Consider the following 24,669-nt stretch of genomic DNA (forward strand, 5'->3'; position numbering starts at 1 on the left):
AGGGGTCTGAATGAAGCCAGGTAAATTGAGGTGCAATGTGGTATTTGTCTGGAGGACCAGTGGTTGGTATTTTTAAAGTGTTAAAAGAACTTAAATCAAATTCCTGTGATTTTAGGCAGGTGAAAAAGCTTTAATGCAGAGGTGGTGAAAAAAAAAAGTGCCCTGAGCAGGATATCAGGAGGTGAGGCTTCTATTGATTTTATTCCCAGTTCTTAAGCCCCTAGCTGTAAAACCTTGGGCAAATGCATCCTCATTCTGGATTTTAACTGAGCACTCCTCAAGGGATCCCTGTTAATCAGCTTTGTTTCCCATCTCCAGTACAGAGCCTGACTCACAGCAAAGCTCAATAAAAGGCTGTCAAATAAAATAGGACTTTGTCTTATTTATAAAATGAGATCGTAGAATTAAACCAAGACAATTAGCAAGGAATAGTCTAGTCTTGACATCATCTGACTTCATGGCCTTAAATTCTAATTTTTAAAAGCATCAACAAACTCTAAAATACAGTGACATAACAGCTGTGTATTACAAAATCACAGCTGACAGTGACTGCAGCCATGGAATTAAAAGACACTTGCTCCTTGGAAGAAAAGCTATGACAAACCTACTGCTACTGCTAAGTCACTTCAGTCGTGTCCGACTCTGTGCGACCCTGTAGACGGCAGCCCACCAGGCTCCCCCGTCCCTGGGATTCTCCAGGCAAGAACACTGGAGTGGGTTGCCATTTCCTTCTCCAATGCAGGAAAGTGAAAAGTGAAACTGAATTCGCTCAGTCATGTCCGACCCTCAGCGATCCCATGGACTGCAGCCTTCCAGGCTCCTCCGTCTATGGGATTTTCCAGGCAAGAGTACTGGAGTGGGGTGCCATTGCCTTCTCCGATGAAAAACCTAGACAGCATATTAAAAATCAGAGACACCACTTTGCCAATAAAGGTCCATACAGTCAAAACAATGGTTTTTCCAGTAGTCATGTATCAGTGTGAGAGTTGGGCTGTAAACAAGGCTGAGAGCCAAAGAATTGATGCTTACCAACTGTGGTGCTGAAGAAGACTCTTGAGAGTCCCTTGGACAGCAAGGAGATCAAACTAGTCAATCCTAAAGGAAATTGGTCCTGAATATTCACTGGAAGGACTGTTGCTAAAGCTGAAGCTCCAGTACTTTGGCCACCTGATACGAAGAGCTGACTTATTGGCAAAGACCCTGATGCTGGGAAAAATCGAGGGCAGGAGGAGAAAGGAGCAGGAGAGGATGAGATGGTTGGATGGCATCTCTTATTCAATGGACAGGAGTTTGAGCAAACTCCAGGTGATAGTGAAGGATAGGGAAATATTGGTGTGCTGCTGTTCATGGATTTTTAAAGAGTCGGACATGACTGAGAGACTGAACAACATGTGCTATCTGAATGCTAAGTCACTTCATTTTTGTCTGACTTTTTGCGACCCTATGGACCAGAGCTCCCAAGGCTCCTCTGTCCATGGGATTCTTCAGGCAGGAATATTGGAGTGGATTGCCATTGCCTCCTCCAGGGGATCTTCCTGATCCAGGGATCGAAACTGCATCTCTTAAATCTCCATTGGGAGGCAGATTTTTTACCACTGGCGCCACCTAGGAAGCCCAGGTGTATCTGCAAAAACTTTTGCATATTTTATCTCAATAAAATGAAAACTCCTGAGATCTAGGTTCCATTGCTTATATTTGAAGGATGAAGCTGAAGCTAGACACAGGGGTTAATGAAGTTGCAGAGCCTGGGTTTAAGTCTAAATCACCTAATCGTAAATCAACGGTTTTCCCCACCCACCCTATGTCCTGTCCTGGCATTTTAAGAACTGTATTTTTTCTTGCGTCTTGGTCACATCTCTCTCTAGCATTTGCTCTCCTTCTTCCACAGTATGGCAATGTAACATAGGTGGCTGTGGAATTGTAGATGAGAGGAATCAGCTTATCTGAAGACTAGAACAGCCAGCATAGCTAGCAGTAGAAATAATAATGATATTTTGAAAATGTCTGGTATTCTAGTCATCAGCTGTACCAGTGACTATGTGCAAGGGTCCAATCTCCTGTCTCAAGAGCATGGAGAGCCCATTTCCAAGAATTGCCTGCAGAAATAACCAGACTCATGCATTCTGCTCTTTTCTGTGTCTGCCTTGAGTTTCTTGAGGGAGTTTAATGTTAACACTGGTATCAACTTCATTGAAATGCCACATTAAATAAGTCACATGTAAGTGAATCCGAATTCAGAGAGAGGTCAGGAAAGCCCAGTTTTAAACATTCTATCAGAGTTCTTTGGGTAAAGGCTCAATTACATTAAATTAAGCAGCCAGCTAGCAAGGCTAAAAGAGTTAGTAGGCAAATACAATGTGCTCTTTTACAATAGCTCCGAGAACTATAGGTCAGCTTCTACTTCTGTTGGGAAAATAACATTAGGGGAACATTTGTAAAGGGCCTATCATTGTCTTGATAAGTTGATACTGAAACTGGTAATCAGTGAAATTGGAGGCATCTTATTTCCTGTTTGAATAGAAGTGAGGTAAAGACACAAAGAGAGAGTCCATCTCAATTTGTCCTAGTATTTCCTGATTCAGATCTCTCAAGCCTGTATCTCTTACTTAGTCATACCTCAGGTGTAGCTTCCAGGGAAAGTCAATGATACAGGGCAGATAAGAAGTAATTATAGGAGATTGGATTAGCTGATTTCTCCTTTATAAACGCAGGCACACACAATAGAAGTTCTTACTGCATAAACAAATGGAAAAATCTTTAAGTGGATTCCTGAAACATATCTTTTAGACTAGTGAAATTTTCTTTGCAGGGCAGTTTCAATTACTAAACCCACAGGTACTCTGGCATGTAAGAGTTTCTAGAACAGAAAAGCATTCAGAATCATATTAAATCCTTGGTTTTGGACAGGATAGGAAAAGCATCACCCTGCACTATTTGAGGCATCTGGATATACAAGTACTCAATTACAAAGGCGTTTTGATCCACAGCTCACTGGACAGTTAGGAACCAGTCTTGGGTGCCTTTCTCATGACTATTTGTGATGACCCTCTCTAGTAAACAAGTGTTTCTGTGGTTAGAACTGGGAATTCAGCACAGACAAGGATGCTGCAATTAATTGTTTTTTTCTTACACCAGAAGCCACTATTGTCTCTGTTCTACTGAGTAAAGGCCATACCCTATCATTAATTTTTTCCCCTAGATTTCTTACTTATTGCAAAGGGAGTACTGCTCCCAAATTAATGGCAGAGAATGTCCCCAGGTATCTGGGGGTTTGCAAGTTTGTTTCTCAAATCCATGAATTAGGCAGTCATGATATATGGGCACAAGTGACATCTGAGAGTATTTTAACCCTCTATCTTCCAAAGTTATGGTCAAATATGCCCCAAAGTGGTTATCATTTACTTTTTACTGGAATGTCCTCGTCCCTATAACTTTAGGCTCTGGATTTAATATCACACTATTATGTTTCTCAGAGGATGTGCTGTACACATACTGTTGAATAGTTGTGAATATCATTGTACAGCCTCTGATTAGACAATCTTTTTTTTTTTTTTCCACTGGCAGGGCCTCATATACTACCTAGCTGCTTAGGAAACTTGGTGATTCTTCCTGCACTGCATTCCCAAATACTCAACATGTCATTTTCTTTGGTTAAAAGCAATAAAACTAATGATTTCTCAGTTAACAAATGACTTTTGCATATAAGTATTTCTTTGATCTTTACAGCAATCTTGAAGGTAGACTGGCCAAGTCTAATCAATTTTCCATGAAAGAGTGTCAGTATTTATTCTTATGAACATCAGGACACCTGCTTATCTGATAATAACCACTTTATTTTAAAGGTGTATTTAAATTCTGACTTTACCACTCAAAGGTAATGTAGCCAATATAATCCTTTGGTTTAAGTAACTGGAGAAATCCTCTTTCTTTATTTATCTCAAGATTCAAATTATGTTTAATTTCATTGGAGGATAATTTTCTAGTCACTAGAAACCTTCATAGCTGATGAAAAAATGATTTTATGTTACTTCAAAGGATAAGAAATATTTTTATGTAACTGATGGTCATTTGGATTTTCCTTTTGTGACGCATTTCTTCAGGACATTAGCCACTGTTTTCTACTGTATTGTCTAGATTTTCTTTTGTTTTTCTAATTAAATTTAAAATTTCCTAACACCTGAAATCAATATAATGTTATACATCAATCACAATAAAAGATTTGTAGTTTCCTTATAACACTCAATAAAACCTGTTATAAAATATATATGTATTAATTCATTTAAAATAATGATAAGCCCATATACATTAACATAATTAATACATTTAATGAAAAATACTTATATTTTTGAGAACAAAAATCAACATAAAGAGTAGCATTGTTTTATTTTATTTTTTTTTTTGCAAATCTCTTTAATGTCTGACTCAATGGAAGATAATTAAATTGCATACTTCTTTATTCAATTTGTTGTGATTTTTAAAATTTGCTTGATATTCAGTGGCATGGAGTCCTAGCATTAGTTAAGTCATTATCCATATGATAGTTAATCACCTTGTTTCTTGTTTTTTATATTTTGTTTTTGCCACCATAAAAATGTTGCAATAAACATCCTTGTATGTTTAAAATAAATGACCAAATAAAAACTTTTTCAGTATTAGCTAACATTTATTAAGAGCCTGACGTAAATCAAGTCTTTTTATATAGGTTATTTTGTTTGACCCCATAATATACCATAAAAAAGCTAGGCTCAGACAGTTAGAGTTAATTACTCAATTATGATATAAGGCTCAGTGGTAAAGAATCAGCCTGCCCAGCAGGACATGTGGGTTTGATCCCTCTATCAGGAAGATCTTCCAGAGATGGAAATGGCAACCCACTGTAGTAGTTTTGCCTGGGAAATCCCCTGGACAGAGGAGCCTGGCAAGCTATAGTCCATTGGGTCGCAGTGTTGGCCATGACTCAGCGACTAAGCAACAACAAATGATTTAAATTATAGACCAGGAAGATAGAAGCAGAGCTACTGGTTCCCACCTTTGCTGTCTTCATCTAGGAGATAGGATCCAGCTAGGTATGTTCACCTAGTAGCAGCTGCTTCCCCGAACAATGGCATTCTGTCCTCTGTAGGAGGCCATTGGCTGCTGGATCCATGCCCACTCAGCCTCAACACCTTCCCTGTAAGATGTCAGGAGCAGGTGGCATTGGGCTGTACCATCATGTGATGGAGATGGAGAAATTGTTCATTCCTTAATCCTAAATCCACAGGGATCTTTACTCCATGGATCTATGGTGGTATGTTAAGGTCTCAGCATATACTGACTACTGCTGAGAAATTCAAACTGCTCTGTGCTTTATAAAAATCAAAATGACATTCTTTTGAGGTTGGGAAGGGAGCAAGCTTTTCTCTTTCATAGATGATGAAATCAGCTCATAGAGACATTAAGCAAAATGCTCAAGATCACACAAGTCATGCACACTATCCATGTGGGTAAGAAGGGGTGTGAAATCAAAAGTGCCACTAATGTTCCTGGGGCCATTCCTTTTATCTGCCTTGGTTTTTGTGGAATAGAGCATGTTCCTGAAAATAGACTTTCATGTTCCGAGAGGTCTTGAAATGCAGATTTGATTAAGACTCTACTTTCATACTATTAAGAACTCTTCTGGAATTCTTCCAGGTAAAACTTTTGTTAGGATGGTTTTATGTTGTTTGTATCCTTCAAATAGGATATAAAGAAATTTATGAGAGATGCATATATATTGTTGAAACTATTCAAATGAGAACAAACCTGACCAAAAAATCAAGTAAAAGAGCAAGATTTTCTTCCTTCTACCTGCCTGCCTTCATGCCTTCTTTGCTTCCTGAATATTTTCCCAAAAGCTATGATGTGAGGCTGATCAAGGTAAGTGTTCACATGGGGTTAGGGAGGCAGGTGGTCAGTGACTAAGGCTGCCCAGCGTGAGTTGTCAGAGTCTGCATGGATTGACAAAGGATGTCCCATGGGGTGGGTGATGACAGTGGTCCACACTGAAGTGCTGGAGCCTAGGTGAGGAGATGTTTTGATACAAGAGAGATTAGAATGATAAATATAATAAGGATAACATTTAAATTCACTGGTTAATATGATAAGGACAGCTGTAACTAGTTTTCTCATTATTGGAGGATGGAATTAAAAGAAATGAAAACACAGAAAACTAGAATACACTCTGTGATATTGAATTTCACCCATATGGATATGGCTCTGGGATAAGTGACATTCCAAAACAAGTAACATATTTACTGCCCAGATCTGTTTCCTAGATACACTCATTCACTAAAAGGAACCAGGACACCTTGAGAAAATAATAGGTATTAAGCTTGGGACTGGGAAAGCAAAGGATTACCCTGGAACGCCTTCTTGTACCAGAAAGTGCTAAGAAAGTGTACATCTTCTTAAACTAGAAAGTGCTCAAAGAATGCTGAGGACACAGCAAAAGGACACAGACGCCAGCTTGAAGGGCTCTCACAGGCCAAATCTAGATAATTTGAGCTTGAAAATGGTCAGTACACATACAAATAACATTTATAAATGAATAAATAGTGAAAAAGTGAGCTGTTCCTAATAAAAGTAGAAGAAATGATTGAATTAGAAAAATTATCATTTGTCAATCATCTGTGGATACTAAGATCATTGGCTAAAAGTTTGGTAAAGAGTGGAGTATTTACTTTATCTCAGAGTCCCGCTGCCACTCAGTTACCTCAGTTGTGTCCAACTCTTTGCCACCCCATCAACCATAGCCTGCCAGACTCCTCTGTTCCATGGGATTTCCCAGGCTAGAATATAGGAGTGGGTTGCCATGCCCTCCTCCAGGGGATCTTCCCAACCAAGGGATTGAACCCAGGTCTACTACTGAGCCACTATTTAGGAAGCCTCCCCCTAAATACTTACTAATTACAAAGAGAAACTTCACAGTGGAGAAATATGGCCAACTTCATCTTAATCAAATGATCGAAGATAACATCAAGAATGGAGTAACTCAAAACATATACCACCTGGTAAGATGCAAAAAAAAAAAAAGAAAGAAAGAAAAAGCAATTAGCTTAGCTTCTGTTACATTGAAGACATAGTTAAAAAAAAAATCAATCTAATCATGAAGAAATATCAGAGAATCCTAACTTGGTGGACATTCTAAGTGGCCTGAATTCTTTACAAGTGCCAAGGTTAGGGAAATCAAAGAAGAGATGAGGAACTGTCTGAGACTAAAGGAGACTAAAGAAATATATCAGTAATGCATAATGGTGGATATTCCTTTGTTACTGAAGATGTCATGGGAGCAGTTGGTGAAATTCAAGGAGAAGCTGGATTTGATGATTGTGATGTCTCAGTGTAATTTCCTGACTTTGATGTTTTTTTTTTTTGAGGTTATAAAGGAGAATGTCTCTGTAGGAATTACCTACTAAAATATTTAAAAGTGATGAGGAATAATCATATTGGTAAACTTACTCTGAGTTGGCTCAGAAGGAAATTTTTTTTTCCTATGTGCTTGCAAATAGTCAATAGTTTAAAAATGGGGCTGGTGCACTGGGACGGCCCAGGGGGATGGTATGGGGAGGGAGGAGGGAGGAGGGTTCGGGATGGGGAACACATGTATACCTGTGGCGGAATCATTTTGATATTTGGCAAAACTAATACAATTATGTAAAGTTTAAAAATAAAATTAGAAAAAAAAATATTTTAAGCAAAAAAATTAAATGACAGGGCCAGGGGAAAGTTGTATCATGTCTTTTTTCAAACTGAACTTAGAATGGGCACAATTTAACTCTGTGTTCCAGTGGTCAACACAGCAAGGCAAATAATTTCAGGAAGGAGGATGGTCTGTTATGAGCAACAAATTTTGGCTTTATATCGGTAACACCTAACTAGTTACAATTCTTCCACACGATTACCTGATGACTTGATTCCGCTAATTTTAATCATATTCTGAAGTAATTAAGTCTGAGATAAACATTTCCCTAGCTGGTAAAGCCATTACTCCTACATATCCCATCATGCCCAGTGGTTTTGTTTCTTTTTGGTTGGAAGAAATGTGTTAGGTATGTGAATGGTACATGCTTAGTTATGAAAAAAACTCTTGGCGCTTCTATTTTTAGATAATAAATATTTCTGATCTAAAGATACAGTGTGCCCTGGGACTTTCCTGTTGGCCCATTGGTTGAGACTCTGCACTTGCACTGCAGGGGGCCCAGGTTCTATCCCTCATCAGAGGACTAAGATCCCACAAGCCATGCAGTGTAGCAAAAAATTAAAAAATTAAAGATACCATGAGCCTTGACTTTTATAATTGGGGAACTGAATAATTGTTTGTGGATAATTATGAAGTTATAATTACACAGGGAGGATTGGTTGCACTACACAAATATTAAGCCTTTTTCATAACATGTCAAACACAGACATATCTAATTAACAATAAGAACTATATTTTATTGAATACCTATTATTTCCACATTAGCTCCAATTCTAGACCAGCTCCACAAAGCAGGTATAAATTTCTGCTCTCTTTGTAGCTGAGAAGTTGAGAGTCAGAAAGGTTAAGCCTTTCATCTAGATATGTGGATAGTATGCAATGGAGTTGGTATTAAACTGGCAGCCTCTAAGTGTAAGTGGTAGTCACTCAGTTGTGTCTAACTCTTTCTGACTCACCAGGCTCATCTGTCCATGGGATTCTCCAGGCAAGAATACTGCAGTGGGTTGTCATTCCCTTCTCCAGGGGTTTTCCCAACCCAGGGATCGAATTCAAGTCTCCCACACTGCAGGCAGATTCTTTACCATCTGAATTACCAGGGAATCCCAAACCAGCAGCCTGGCTGGTTCCAAAGCGCATTCTCCTTCCACAGTATCTGTGGTTTCTATAATCAGTTTTATTTCACACACTCAAGGGAAATTAAGCTTTAAGTCAGATCCTGAGAATAAAGCTCAGTCTCTAAAATCTTTCAGCTCGATATTTGGGGTGAGATGTTGTTCTTAGTCCTCAATGTTTGTGCTCAGTAAATAAGATGCTCCAAGGACCGAAGCTCGTTCCTGTTTTCAGATTAGACATAGAGCTATCACATTAGTTTTTCTAGTGTGTGTGTGCGTGTGCGTGTGTGTGTGTGTGTTTTCCAAAGCATTTCAGAGTAGTGTGTGTGTTTTAAAACAGTTCTTCACATGAAACCTCAAATTCTAAAGGACTGCTATCCTTCTTACTGGTTACGATCCACATGTGAGGCTCTTGTCAGGCCCAGAGGCATGCGATTCATAGTGAGTAGTATTTCAGCTCTAACTGAGAATATGGAACTCTCATGAGAATCACACAGCACTTGTTTTGTCAGGCGAACCTGTGTTCCAAGTAATCCTGTGCTGTGGACTCTTACTCTACCCTAGGACTTATGGAGATGGTTGTCACCTTGGGTTTGGACTTAGACGTTTTAGCTCTATTTGTGTTTAAGGAATAACATAAGCATGCATGCGTATTGTCATCATTCTCATTCAGGGAAAAGAAAAGAATAATAAAGGAAAGGAAAAATAAGCAGAAAGGAGATTTGAGGTGGTTGGCTCTGATTCTGGCCCTGAATGTTTTTAAATTCCCTAGTTATTTGTTTCTTCACCTATAAAAATGCCAGTGATAATAATGTTTACCTTTTAGGACTTGAACAATGGTGGCAGGAGGAGGGGAGCCAAACCTCTGCCCTTGTACAGTAAAAAATGCAGCTATAACTTTATAGTTAACCCTGCATATATACATGGTTCTGCATCCACGGATTTAACCAACTTCAGATAGTATAGTACTGTAGTATTTATTACTGGAACAAATCCGTGCATAAGTGAACCTGAGCAGTTCAAACCCTTGTTGTTCAAGGGTACTTAATGCATAGGGTAGTTCTTAGAGTTCAATGGGTTAGTACCTATAAGGTATTTGTAGCAATGCTTGGCTCATGAGACTTCCTAGGTTGCCCTAGTAGTGAAGAACCTGCCGGCCAATGCAGGAGATGTAAGAGATCTGGGGTTTACTCCCTGTGTTTGGAAAATCCACTGGAGGAAGAATGGCAACCCACTCCACTATTCTTGTCTGGAGAATCCCATGGACAGAGGAGCCTGGCAGGCCATGGTCCATGGAGTCTCAAAGAGTCTGACACAACTGAAGTGACTTAGCCCAGAACTTGGCTCATGGAGAAGTTTTATGAATGTTTGTTAGTTTCATCATTAATATATTTAAAGGGATTGACACATAATGGACACGTCATGGACAGAGGAGCCTGGCAGGCTACAGTCCATAGCATTGCAAAGGGTTGGACACGACTGAGTAACTGAGCACACACACAGCAGGCGCTCATAGATGACAATTTTCCTTTTAGTTCTTAAAAAAATTAGAATAAGTATACAGAATTTTTATTTACTTTTGCTCCAAGGATCAGTGTATATAGCTATTAGTGATCAGAGATCCACCCATGTTACTACAGACGATCGGGAATTTACACGGGGCATTTGCTTTGGGATGTTGCCAGCGGTGATGTCATGTACTGTTAATACACTGGGGAATTGCTCTTGCAAGCTATATTTGACACATGGATTGCTTTCATCTTGTTATTTTGTTTCTGTACAAATAATATTTATCCCTCAGGACAAGAAATCATCCATGTGGAATAAAGAACCCCTTCTCAAGGTAGGTGTACAATTATCTGAAATGTAAGGATTGACAAATGCTTGCTAGATTGAAAGTTCCATAGTGATTTGAGAGTTTGAAACATCTTTGAGATGGTGCTGACATTTCTTTCTCTCTCTCTCTCTCTCTTTTTTTTTTGGTTCCCAGGATTTCCTGGTATTAATATTTGGGCCAATTCTACAGCAGGGTAGTTTGAAGTCATGGTTATGCATAGCATCATTAAATTTTAGCTCTGTAAGGAACATTGCTGTTGCTGTTGCTGTTGCTGTTGCTGCTAAGTTGCTTCAGTCGTGTCCGACTCTGCGACCCCATAGACGGAAGCCCACCAGGCTCTTAGTCATCCTCTAATCTAGGGGTCAGCAAACAATGGCCCACAGGCCAAAACCAGCCTGCCAGCTGTTTTTGTATAGTGTGTGAGCCAAGAACAACTTTTATATTTTTTGAAGGAAAAAACAAAAACAAAGAATAGGTCACAAATAATATCTGACTTGCAAAGCCTAAAAACACACTATCTGACCCTTTACAAAAAACGTTTGCTGACATCCCTGTTCTAACCTAACTCTCTCATTAAAAAAAAAGAAAGAAAATTGAGGCCAAATGAAGCTGTGTGATTTTACTAAGGATAATTCAGCTCACTGGAGACAGATCCAGAGCTTGAGCCAACTCTCCTGACTTTCGCCCTTTAACTCCAGCAGCAGCCCTGCTTACTCAGTTAACTTTTTCTCCCCAGGGTCTTTTACCTAACTAATAAGAATAATTTCAATTAAAATTATAACACTAGTATTTTAAACTTACGTGATATCTCCTCTCAGAATAGTTTAAAACACCTTCATCTGGACTGAACCAATTCAGAGAAATTCTGAGAATTTCTTCTGGGTGATAAACTAGACCCCTTGGTAGCAACAGCAATTCTGTATTACATACGTAGGTTATTACATATCAGGATTAATTTAATAATGTATTCAAAATGTGAGGAATAAACATTAACCTGTTTATAAGAAACAATAAGATACTTGATAAAAGAATCATGTTGTATCTTTAGGCTTTAATTGAATTACTAACACCCCAGACTAAGGGACCCTGGAGAAGGAAATGGCAACCCATTCCAGTATTCTCGCCTGAAAAATCCCATGGACAGAGGAGCCTGGCAGGCTACAGTCCATGAGTCACACAGAGTTGAACACGACTGAGCGACTAACACACATATATGAACAGACACACAGACTAACTTCATGTTAACTTACAGGTTTGAGCTTTGCTGGCTAAAGGTGGAGATGGTGGTGGGGGTTTCAAAGGCTATTTGAGATATACTCAACATTTATGGTAAGTTTTCATGAAATTTTCACTTTTAATTCAAACAATGGATATTTGGAAATTATGTGAAGCATGACAGGGAAATTGCATATTCCTGGATGGATTTTCCAAGCTTGTCAATTAAAAAAAAAAAAAAAAAACAAGACTCTTTGTGAGTTGAAGATAAATTTTTGGTGCATTTTTCCATAAGACAATTGGAATAAGACATACTTCAGAAAAGAATGCCCAGTAATTTATGGTTTGTCTCTTTATTTCAGGTTATTCTAATTCTGTAGAGGAATATTTGATTTTAATATGACATCAATTACTTTTAAAATCTTACAAAAGAATTGCTAACTTATTTAGTTTACATTACCCAATGAGTTTCTTAGCCAGTATTTTTAAGTCCAATTTTTGTCATAAAGTCTTCTACTAATTTAAAAGTAAGTCAGGAAGAACTTGAGGACACAGAGGGGGAAGGAGAGGGTGGGACAATCTGAGAGAGTAGCATTGACATATACACACATATTTTACGAGTGTGAAATACATAGCCCAGTGGAAAGCGGCTGTATACCACAGGGAGCTCAGCCTGGTGCTCTGTGCTGACCTGGCGGGTTGGGATGGGAGGGTGAGAAGGGGGCTTAAGAGGGAGGGCATATATGTATATTTATAGCTGATTCATGTTTTTGTACAGCAGAAATTAACACAACATTGTAAAGCAATTATACTCCAATTAAAAACAAATTTTAAAAAAGTAAGTCAGGAACTTTTCTTAAAATCAAAACTCCAAACAGGATGCATTGTCATTACAGCTGCTTTGATCAGCATGCACTCTTTGCAAATAATGTAAATGGAATGGGGGTGTAACTGGGTGACATGCGTCAGACTCTGAATGGAGATGCCCCTATTTGGCTAGCAGACAGGTGCATTTCCTGAAGTGTCTTTTTCAGGTGCTTCTAGTATAAACGTTTTTCAGATCAGCTGGTAGTTCCTAAGGAGCACTTTAACTACATGGGTTTAAAAAGATTGCTCAAAAAACCGAGAAACATGCAAATTTGAGCACGTAGAAAAACACTCTTTAGATTTGATACAGTTCTCAAAAGAGTGAGTTGAACTGACAGTTACTTACATATTCCATATATACTTATATATATATGAATATCCTTAAATACTATTAAATATAGCACAAAAATATGGTTTTCTTAGGATTTCAGAATATCTTCAGTTGAATACATTAAAGCTATATGTTATACATATCTAATATGCTTTTTTTTTTTCTTGATTTCCAAAATTTAATGGGGGTAAAAAGCAATAGGCATGACTCTCCAACTTATTATAAAAATTCAGTGAGATGCATTGAACCAGACACAATATGCTCCAACCTATACCGCACAAAAATTACAGTCAATATTATTTAGACATATGTGTTCAGAAACTGCAAAGGACATGATGAGTATGAGAGAAAATGACTACATATGTAATTGAGGAAATTTCTGGATATATTGCATGTCTTGGTCAAACCTAGGTTAGAAAGCTATTCAGAGCCTGCTGCTTCAGCCACAGACTGTTTATTCCTCACATGATGCTAATCACAGTGATTGTGCCTGTCTCTGTTATGTCTGGCAAACCAAATTGTAAGAAGTCAGCTCTGGCCAGGACAGCCAGTGGAACACACATGGTAGAAAAAAATCCATTTTGCTAGGATGCCTTTTCCAGTCTCTTTATTAAGGCTCTCAAATTGCTGGAGATAAAATGAAAATTACAATGCCTGGGTATCTTTTCATATTTGCCAATTTTAATTTGGTGTTTGGAAAAATTAAAGCAAATGATTATTTTTGTATTGTTGAAACACACTTTCCTTTTTTATTGTTTCTTCCCCCTTGGCATCGCATTTTTGGCTAATTATACTCCCCAGAGAGATGGAATACATCTCAAGGAGCTACTGGGTTGATGCTTCTAAAATTACATTTGGCATGATAAGTATGATTCCCTACAAGACCTGCCACACAGGCTTTGCCCAGAGGAGAAAGTGTGGATCTTCAGGGCATACTGGTGTCTGTACAGTTGGAATCAAATGCCTAACTAGTGTTCGAGTCTCGCGTCCTTGTTTCAGAATAATCTTTCATTCCCACTTTTGTCCTGTCAATAGTCTAATTTAAGGAATGATCTCTTCTGAGTTCTGGACAAGTTCTTACTGAGTTGGAAGTTTCCTTACATCGAAGCCCACTTTATAGCTATAAAAGCCAAGACAAAATGTCTCATTTCTCTGAAGCCGATCTGTGGGGAAAACTGCAATTCAGTATCAACCACCAGGGCCTAAGATATGCCTTCTGGGTGTCGTTCTTCCTGAAGTTGTTGCAACCTAAGGATGTTTCAGAAGGACAAGTGTATTCACTCAGAACTGAATGCTTAATTTTATTTAAGAATACAATTTTTAATCAAATGGACATTTTAGAAATGAGTAACAACTCAACCAAGTTCAAATAGGTCTTAATCCTTTAAGAGTGATTCTCTTCTGATTGACAGCACTTATGAGTTATTGCCTTAACATTAGAGATCAATACAGCTGTACTGTCACTTAGAGCCCTTATAACAGATAACACGTCTTATTTCCAAAATAGTTTCATGAAGATTTCTTTAACTTCAGTTATGTGACTTTTATGTACTGAGAGACTAAACATTTAAATCTTAATGTCTCTATACATCTTACGGTTACATGCAATATTGCCACAACGAAAACAGTCTTCTGTGGAAGGCTTCCCTAGTTTTCTCATTGATTTTCTATCCAGCATGATATTGTGATTATATATTACTTGGTGTTTCTCTTTATTATTCCCCTGGATATTAATTGTGCTATTTTAAAGCCTTTAATTCTACGGCATGAACCTTAATCCCATGGCAGAGCCCTTGCCTATGTGTCACATTGTCACAGTATACCCCTTAGTGTAAGTCTAGGGGGGTAGGGGCTTTTATTTAGGAAAATAACTACATGCTGAATTCATCATAAGTTGGAAAAACAGATCCTCTTTCATTCATTGAACAGACCACACATGTTTCCATAAGATGTAGTGCCATGTGGCCAAGGCTCTGTGTGAACAACTCTCTATTGTAAATCGGTAGGAGAATAACTGTGAACTTCTTTTCTAACCAAGAAAATTCAGAAGTGGCACATTGTAACTCAATTTGCAATATTTCCCCCAATATTTTCTTAAAGCTTCATGTATGGAAAGTGTCTTTGTTTTCACTCCATTTTGCATTTTGCCAAGAAAAAGTGACAAAACAGTACTTATCATCTTCCTTCAAAACATATGGCATGTGCCCACGGAATATTAAATGATCTTTTACAATGACAACAAATGTTGTGATATTTCATCTGAAACTCCCAGAATGTAAGGTTTCTTGAAGCAGGCAGGAAAAGCAAAAAGATGGTTCAGGGGGATTGGTTCGCTGGTAGAGATGGTGAGGAAAACATATGCTACTTGAAGTCTGAAGGAGTGCTGTGTATAGATGCGTGTATAAGCCAGGGTGGGAGAAAACACGAGCTGAAATAGCAGATCTTAAGTAAGCTTCTGTAGCCAGTCCAGTGTCCTCTGCTTTAAAATAGATAAGAAATTAGACTCTACAGAATGAGGTTGTCTTTTTTCCTATTACCTCTCACTGTAGGTAGAACAATTTTCCAGCGATCCCAGGTTACTGAGAAGAGGGCTTCCCACCCTTCCTCTTTCTCTCATAAACTTTCAGCGAACAATGGAGGAGCCCTTTATTTGATCCAGGACGTGGGCAAGTGTGGCCTTTCCTTCCTGTCTCCTTTGACTCCACCTGCCACTGCAAGAGTGTTTCTGCTCTGCTCCCACCCCAGGTGATGAGCACACCTCCTTCCTGTCCTGGCTTGCTTTCTAGGGGCAGCTCTGCAGTTCCAGGCCTCCCTTCCCCTACTCTTAGGGCTCAGCAGTGTTTCCCATCTTAGTTGTTCTGATATACTCAGCAGACCCAAACTCTTTCTTCACTGGATAATCCCAAAGTCTGGATTATGGGATGAGTAATGCCAGTGGAAGTACATCTGATTTTAGCCACAGGTTAAGCTGGAGTCTCTCACTACATTTTTTACCACAGTAAAACGGCAGTGTTCCATTTGCAGTAACATGGATGTGCCCAGAGATTATCTATTATAGACGTAGAGAGTGAAGTAAGTCAGAGACAAATGCCACGTGATATCACTTCTATGCAGAATCTAAAAATGAACTTATTTTTAAAACAGAAACAAACTCACAGACATAGAAAACAAACTTTTTTGTTACCAAAGAGAAAATGGTAAAATGATAAATTAGGAGTTTGAGATTAACAGAATCACACCTCTAAACTGTATCTAACGTATATGAACAACAGGGGTCTACTGTATAGCACAGGAAAATATATTCAGTATCTTATAATAACCAATAATGGGAAAGAATCTGAAAAATACATATATATCTGAATCAGTTTGCTGTACACCAGAAACTACCAACACTTAAAAAAAATACTTCAATAATAATAATAAAAAAAAGATTTAAAAGCCCTGTACACTCTATACTGTAGCAGGAGTGACTTTTTACACACCCAAATCTAATAATGTCAATTTATTTTCTTCAGTGTTTAACATTGCTTATTAAATAATGTCGAAATGCCTCAGGTTAGAGAAGCAAACCTTTAGTGATCTCTTCCTACCTGCCCAGTCTCACTGACTTGCCTCTTCTAAATAAATTCTGCACTTAAAAAAACAAACAAAAAAAAACCTCAACTGAAATGTTAATTCCTATCTGTTCATATTCAGGGTCCATCTTTTAGGTGGCTTAGAATTCTGAAGGAAATGCACATTACTATTTACTACTCCTTAATAGCCCAACCTTCACCATTATGATGAAATGTTATTTGGTATATTCATACTGAGCTCCTCAAGAATAGCTGCTGTAAATAACTGATCCCTGAGAATGAGATTTTTTTTTTTTAAACAGGATACTTCTTCCATATTAATGTTTATATAAATACTAAAGAAAGGACAAATATAATTTTATTTTTTAAAAAAACTCTAATTTTAGGTATATTTTAACATTGTACTCTTTATTCAGCTAACTCTCACTTCCTGCTCTTCCATTAAAACATAACTTGGGAGGTTTATAATGTTAAATGAGATACGAGGAAGACAGTTTAGTGTTATATTAATATAACATTATCAGTTAATAGGTTTGTACTAATTTCATTAATTTCTGTGGCAATTGGTATTTCACAGAGAAATCAGGCATCAATATTTTCATTGCTAAGCAAAGTACTTCAAAAGAAAAAGGCATTTCTTTATTCATCAAATATATATGGAGAAACTACCACGTGCTAGGCATGGTTCTGGGTTTTGTGGTTATGTCAGTGAAAATATAGACACAATCTAGGGACTTCTGTCCCTAAGAAAACTCACTTTCTAGTCGTAGGATAAGGTAAGAGCTAATAAACATAATAAAGAAGCATTTATAATATTGTGGGAGGTGAAAAGTATTTATCTTATTGGGGGAGGGAAAATAAATACAACAGAATAAGGATGATTGGGGCAGTGTGGAGCTGGGAGCTTCAGTTTAGGTAGGTTTCACTGAGATGATGCTATTTGAGCAAAGACTTTGAAGAGGTGAGGAAGCCATGTGGATATTATGAGGAAGAAAATTCCAAGTAGAGAGTACAGTCCTTGAGCAAAGGCTCTGAGGGACCACGTGTATAGAAAGAAAGGAAAAATGAAGACAAGCAGGAAGGATGGTGAGGAGATATGTGACCAATAGAGAGCTCGGGTAGTGGGTTTTTGTGCCTTGTAGGCATTGTGAGAATTTTGACCTTTTCTCTGAGAGACTAGAAAGCCATTGGAAGATTTACTGCAGGAGGAATATATGACTTAAGGTTTAATAGGATCTTTCTGGCTGCTGTGTTGAGAAACTAGACTTTTGGGAGATGAGGGCAATGAGGCAGATTTGTTAGAAGGTCCTTGTGATGAAGAAGTGAGAAATAATGGTGTAATCACCTCCACTGGTGGTGACACTGGTGGAGGTAGAGAAGTGGTTGGATTTCTGATATATATTGAAGTGTTGAGCCAAAAGGGTCTACTGTTGATTGGATATACAGTGTGAGACAAGCCAAAGGCGGCTCCAGCATTTTGAACTCATTAGATGGTTAGATTTTCTACTTACTGAGATGGGTGAAGTGGTAGGCAAAACAGATTGGAAAGGGATAAGATCAGAAATTTAGTTTAATTAGATCTTAAATGTGGAATATTCATGGGAATCTAAGAGAAGTTGTTGAATACACTGTTGCACACATGAGTTTGAAGTTCAGGGGAGAAGTCTCTACTGCAGATACATATTTGGAAGTTGTCAACATAGAGATGATATTTAAAGACTGACTGTATTCTCTGATAGAACACTCTCAGGGCCTGTAAAAAGGAGACTTTCCAAAGTCCTGTGAACGCTGAGCTTTTCTTCTCAGCCAAGTTTGAGATTCTATAAAGGCTGGCACTTTAAAAAGGAAGCATTGAATGATGAACAATTTACTGCTGAAAAGTGACATCAAAAGGAAAAAAAAATTCCCTTCAATATCATATACCTCACCTCCGTAATTAAAGTGGAAAGGATTCAGAGAATCCAAAATTAATTTAGAGAATTCAGAGTCAGGCAGGTACCAGCTTCCATGTACTGAAGCTCCCTTAATTCTTTGCAGCTCTCTCCTACTTTTGTGACCATGCCCCAGACTGACTTTCAGCTAAGATCAGGGGTCTTGCAAGGTTCAGTGGTTTATTTATTTTTTTTTTTTTCAGAGGAAAAAATAACTCTTCTACCTATTAGTCAAAACTAATCAACTTTTATAAGGCATTTCTTTACTGTACAAAGGAGTTATTTGATGCTACACTACAGGTCTGAAAGAGTTAGTTCATTCCTCCAAAGAGCCTAATGCAGTCCTAAGGAATTTCCACATTGGGAGAGTCTGGCTCAAAATAACCATCTACACAAGACGTTCTGAGTCAGAAAAGTATTTAAAGAAGAGTGTGCTAAACAGTAATTCCAATAAATACTGGAAAATCTTTTGCTGTTGAACATACAATAATAGAAAGGGTGAATTAACTGTCTTTAGACCACAGAGTAGGATGAGTGCAGGGAAGGACAAAACCACAGTTTCTGCCTTTCAGCTCTGTGGCCAGGCCCTTGGTGACATGCCTCAATGTCCAGAACTGAATGACACTGGTTCTGACATTGTCAAGCTGACTTCCCTGTGATTTACCTCCTTGGCACAGAATCATGTAAAATTATACTTCTGGCAGAGTAGCCACCATCAGGAGCCTTAGAAATACTCTTTGAATGTTCAGTGCCCATCAAAAGAGAATGCCAATTAAAAAAAATGTAATTAAAAAAAATAGAACAAGATTTTGCTAAGTTTAATCTTAACATGGGCTTCCCTGATAGCTCAGAAGGTAAAGAATCTGCCTGCAATGCAGGAGACACAGGAGATGAGGGTTCGATCCCTGGGTCAGGAACATTCCCTGGAGGAGGAAATAGCAACCCACTCCAGTGTTCTCGCCTGAAAAATCCCATGGACGGAGCCTGGCAGGCTAAAGTCCACGGGTCACAAAGAATCAGACAGGACTAAGTGACTAAGCACAATCTTAATTTTTCTTGAAGAGACTGTCCTGAAAACAGTCATGAAAATATGAAAATATTACAGTGATTTCCTTCTTGCACAGGATTTGAAACTGCCAGAGAGATGAATATTAAACTTGTACTTGGTAGCTGGTCTGGGTCAAAGGTCAAAGATCAACAGCTTGAAAGAGGATGAATAGCTTGATTCACTGGTAAGGTGGAGAAACCCAGTCCATGCTTTCGACACTCCTGTAATCAAGCAGGACCCCGGACAGGCCTTCCCCCATATCCTCTGCTTTAGCTCTTCTCCCAAGTACCTATATATTAACATATGATGCACATTTCTGCACTGCTTTGCAAACGTAAAAAACAACAAAAAACCCAAACCTCCCCTTCAACAAAAGGAAGATGCTGGCTACCTGAGGACCATGGGCACACAGCCCCAAGCCTCCTGGAGCCTAAGGACTGATAATGTTAACCCCTGTGACACCATCCTACCACCTACCATCAGCCAGTCTGAGAGTTGTGCACAAGCTGTATCACAGACCCTGTGGCCACCCCCCCGGCCCCGCCCCCCATCCGTCCCGCCCCCCATCCGCCCCGCCTCCCCAACCTGGCTTTTCAAGGTATTTTCCCAAAACACTTCAGGGAACTCAGGCTTTTTCAGGTCTCCTCTCATGGCCTTACAATAAACCTTTCTCTGCTCCAAACTCTGAGATTTCCGTTTGTTTGGCCTCACTGTGCCTAGGGCACAGGAACTTGTCTTAACACTCTGGATTTCCTCCTCTTTCCGCCCAGACTATAACCTGTTTCTCTTCCCTGCTTCTGTTGAGCACCAGCTCCCCATGCGGGTTTGATCTGAGCTGGGAGGGAGACTGGAGGTCTCGGGAGGTGGGAACCGAGAGAGTCCTGGGCATGAATTCTGGCAACAGATTGCCCCTTCCTACTCAGCGTTGAGCCACGCACATGTGCACTATTTAATGCGCATCACTGGTGAGCTGGGGATCTGTTCCTTCAGAGAGCACAATCTGGGAGCAACTTTCCTCATTTACACAGAGGAGAGGAGAGGGAATACTAATGATGTCTGTCTATGGGCTCCATTTCCATCTGTCTTAATTGTCCACGCTTTCATCAGGTAGGAAGATGGAGGGAAGAGGTGAACGTGCCAGGTCAAGGGACTTTTTGAGGTTCCTTCCTTCCAGCTCGTAGGACTCCGATTTAAGAGGATTGCACCTGATTTTAGTTAGACTTACTTTATCTTTAGTTAAAATATCTTGATGGTCTGGAGGTGGGCACCCTTGTGTTTTGGATCCTGCGTTAAAACTTAAGGAAACTGTTATTAATGTTTGTGAAACTGTGTTTTCCAAACCAACAGCCCGTGAGGTATTGTACAGGAGCAGAAGACACCAATTTCATAGTCCCGTTTCTCAAAAACTGTACCAGTATCTGGATGGATTTGATTACCTTTGCCTTAATGGGCCATGCAGGTGCCCCTCAGTTTCTTTGGGGGGTAATATTAGGTAGGACTAGAACAGCTTTTGGAAACTGCTGCCAAGTGAATAAAGGCCTGATATGATATCCAAAAAGCACTCATTTGCTCTCTCCAGACCTCACATAAGTTTGTTAAATTGGGAAAGCTCAGCAGGTGGTGTGTCTGAAATCTTTTTTTCTGTTTTCTTTTGCACTTGATTCTGGCTGCTCTTGCCAAGGCGTGATGCTTTGAAATTGACACAAAGACACAAAGACACACTGAAGCTGCTTGGTCAAATCTCCCGTCTCTAAACAAGAGGGCTGCCTCTCTTCAAGAGGAAAACAGCAGCCCTCGGGATTCAGTAATTGCTTTCTCAGTAGTCTTGCCCCCTGCTCCCTGGAGGAGATTTTAGTTAAATGGCCTGAGGTTTGTGCCTCCAGCTACTGAAGAACCCTTACCTACTTGTCATACAAATGGGACCCTCCCTGAAGAAAAACATGAACTATTCTTCTAATTAAAGATTGAATGCTATTTGCACTTGCCTCTCCATAGAAAGAGAATACATACCAGTCTTCCCACAGTGAGTATTTACTCACATTCCTGTCTGTACCCTCTTCCCTCTCTGTGAGCCCAGGCCAAGGTCACCTTCCTTGCCTCTCACCTGGATCAATACACCACTAGCTTTGGGCTGGTTGGAGGGGACTCCTGCAAACAAACCTCACTTGGGCTATGAATGCTTCTGGCTGTTCATCCTTTCCCATGGGGGTCTTGCCTTCTGCTCACTCCTTTCAATCTGCATTTATCTGCTCCCCTTCCCCAGGCTGCCCCCATTGTAAGACATCTATGACTCTCCGTGCACGTAGTTCATGACCTGCCTCCACACTATGGTGCCTGTTAGTCCACCATTTAAATGAAAACGAAAATTATCCTTTTTTAAAGAATCTTTTATTAATATAGAGAAGGCTCTTCCAACTTATTTAATTCTGTCTCATCCGTGCACTCGTCATATCTGATGTCCTTTTCAGCCAAGAACTCTGTCTGCCTCATGTTCTTCTGAATCCTGGAGGTCCCTTATCCATGTACCTTTCACACTGCTGCTGTGGGAGACTGGGAGGGACTTGGGGTTGATGACTTTACCTCTTACCTTTCTCTCCGGGTCCCTCTGCAAGTACAAACTGTCACTTGTCATGAGCACTTGCGATCTACCTCTACAAGGATTAAATCATGTGCTGCTGCAGCTGCTGACCTTCAACAATCCCTGAAAGGAGTTCAGAGTGGAGATCAGGAGTGAGGCACTCTGTGCTCTGGAAAACTGGCAGAACAGGTGTTCTACAGATAGTTAGATATTTTCAGGAGCTGATATTATGAGCCCAATTCTTGCATCTCCTCATTATCTAGAAAAGCACTTAATCCCTTCGTGGTAACAACAGCTCCTGGTGACTAGCAGAATACTAACAAAGGTAAGTGCATATGTATACCTATGGCTGGGGCTTCCCAGGTGGTGCTAGCTGTAGAGAACCCACCTGCCAATGTTGGAGACTTAAGAGATGCAGTTCAGTACCTGGGTCAGAGAGATCCCCCGGAGGAGGGCATGGCAACCCACTCCAGTATTCTTGTCTGGAGAATCCCATGGACAGAAGAGCCTGATGGGCTATGGTCCATAGGGACACAAAGAGTTGGACACGACGGAAGTGACTTCGCATGCACATGCACACATGCCTATGACTGATTCATGTTGATATAAGGCAGAAACCAACACAATATTATAACACAATTATCCTCCAATCAAAAATAAGTAAATTTTAAAAAAGATACGCACTTGATTGCATGAACTCCCCTTTCACCAAAATCACATATATATTAAACTTCGCCACCCCCCCAACATTTCTGGAACAGTTTCTCAGAACTATCTGAGGTACTGTCTCCCGGGCTGCAGTCCTCATTTTGCCCCCAATAAAACTTAACTTGCACCTCTCACATTGTGCATTCTTTTTAAGTCAACAACTCATGGTGCAAGGCCTGGCAAGAAAGTTTTCCCTACTGGATGAGAGCATGGACCATCTTTTCTTGTCCCTTAGGTATTTAATCAGAAGATCTAAGAGAGACTTCAGGTGAGAAGATGGGACTCAGACAAGGGATTCTTCAGTTGACTGAGCACTAGGTGAGAGAAGCCTCGATGTATTAATCCCTAACCTGCTCTTGTCCAGTTCTGCTCAGTCACTAAACATGCCACTGGTGACTGTCACTGGTGCTGGAGTCAGGGATTAGAATGGAAGAGGGAGGAAGGCTGGGAAATCCAGAGAGGTTGGAGGAGAGAGGGATTTGCGGAGGCAGCCACTCAGTGTGTGGAAGGTGAATTTGTACCCTCGGGAGCTGCTTGCTGGTGAGTGCTCACAGATGTGAGGCCTGTGTTCCACCATCTAAGCTATAGTCCACCCCTGAGGACCTCCCCTCACTCCTTTTGACAAAGTTCTGTGAGATTATCCCCACCTTTCTGGTTCTGTGTTCCCTGCAAACAAAGACCCATAATTTCTCTGAGCTAGGACAGATCTGGGATATACACGACTGCTGAAAACTGTCTCCTTTAGGGAGATTTTGGCATTCTCCAAGTATTAATAGTCTGAGATTTTCTGAGCCAGGAAACTTTCCTGGTTCAATATCTGCCAATGGGTGGTCCTTCAGAGCTCTTCGCACCTGGATCCACTGGGTTTCAGCAGATGCTAAGGATGGGGCTGAAAGAAAGGACAATGCATTTTGACTATTATCTTTAGTTTGAACTTTTCATAGGAAAGGGAAAGAACTCATTGATTAGTAAACCTTGAAGTTACATGTACTCTTGGTTTTGCACTCATTTAGTAGAAGTATTTACTTAAAAAAGCAACCCCCACCCAGGTTACTACATTATTCAGGATCTCAAGAACTCATTTCATGTTTATAATTGTTAAATTAAAAAAAATTGAATGAACCTTTCAAAATGAGTAATTTTTTATTTGAATTCTACGTCCTTATGTATTATGTAACAATTAGTAATGATGTGATGGATAATTTTCTTTGGAACAGTTCCTGATTCCATTACTCAACTACTCGATCGACCAGTAATTATGAATCATATCTTTAATTAGCTGCTGCTCTTCAGAAACATATGAAAGCCAAGGGCATAAAGTAATTGGCATAAAAGTTTTCCTAATTAATTTATCTGTCCGTGTAAGTAACCGGGGCTGGAGTCTGGGGATCATTTATAACTCTGGGAAGGCCAGCCCTAAAACTCACTGTCGAAGGAGATTTATATTTGTGAATTATAAAAAGACAACAAGCCACAAAATTGCATTAGCCCCCAACTCTAACAATACAGCCCCTAACGTGCCATTCAGAGATGAGCAAAAAGTTCGTATTGATCCAATTCATTTTCATCATATCCTCCAGTGAATCTTTCAAATCTCTCTTGCCTTTTCCTCATTCAACATTGTAACAGTAATCAAGCACATTAAGCAATTCATTAAACAAGAGCCCCGCTGACCACAGGGAGTACTGCAGCTAACATTCATTAGGCAGCCAATAACTTTATTTAAGTAGCAAAGGGCTTGGGAGTAAAA

The 24,669-nt window shown here is 39.6% G+C and overlaps 1 long non-coding RNA gene across 1 annotated transcript; it reads left to right on the forward strand.

Moving 5' to 3' along the window:
- The first annotated feature begins 10,557 nt into the window (after positions 1 to 10,557).
- LOC113898331 lies at positions 10,558 to 23,980 on the forward strand. The gene is made up of 3 exons (XR_003512609.1): positions 10,558 to 10,672; positions 11,919 to 11,995; positions 23,155 to 23,980. It is a non-coding gene; the product is annotated as an uncharacterized LOC113898331 (long non-coding RNA).
- Positions 23,981 to 24,669: the final 689 nt, after the last annotated feature.

This window comes from Bos indicus x Bos taurus, chromosome 9 (genome assembly GCF_003369695.1).
Source record: "Bos indicus x Bos taurus breed Angus x Brahman F1 hybrid chromosome 9, Bos_hybrid_MaternalHap_v2.0, whole genome shotgun sequence".
NCBI classification, from domain to species: Eukaryota; Metazoa; Chordata; class Mammalia; order Artiodactyla; family Bovidae; genus Bos; species Bos indicus x Bos taurus.